Source organism: Penaeus monodon, chromosome 28 (assembly GCF_015228065.2).
Source record: "Penaeus monodon isolate SGIC_2016 chromosome 28, NSTDA_Pmon_1, whole genome shotgun sequence".
NCBI lineage: Eukaryota > Metazoa > Arthropoda > Malacostraca > Decapoda > Penaeidae > Penaeus > Penaeus monodon.
Window position 1 is genome coordinate 1,971,081 of NC_051413.1, and position 230 is coordinate 1,971,310.

At 33.5% G+C, this 230-nt stretch overlaps 1 protein-coding gene across 1 annotated transcript in view; it reads left to right on the forward strand.

Annotated features, from left to right (window-relative positions):
- Nucleotides 1-230, forward strand: part of LOC119590897 (rho GTPase-activating protein conundrum-like) — a 57,568-nt gene that overhangs the window by 35,394 nt on the left and 21,944 nt on the right. The gene's annotated exons all lie outside the window — the stretch shown is intronic.

Consider the following 230-nt stretch of genomic DNA (forward strand, 5'->3'; position numbering starts at 1 on the left):
TTGGAGAGTGTAGGGTTTTAGTTATTTGTTTGTATTTGTTTTGTTTTTCCTTGTTTTTGCTTTTCTCCTGTGTGGATCCCAAATTCTAATTTTCTGTAACGTAATATCCGTTTCGTTTACGCTTTCTTTTTTCTTCCTGTTTTTATTAATTATTCAATCAGCACTTCTCTCTACGAGATCGGATTACCACGAAAAGAAATCCAATTTTCCTAACAGACTACGTACCCATA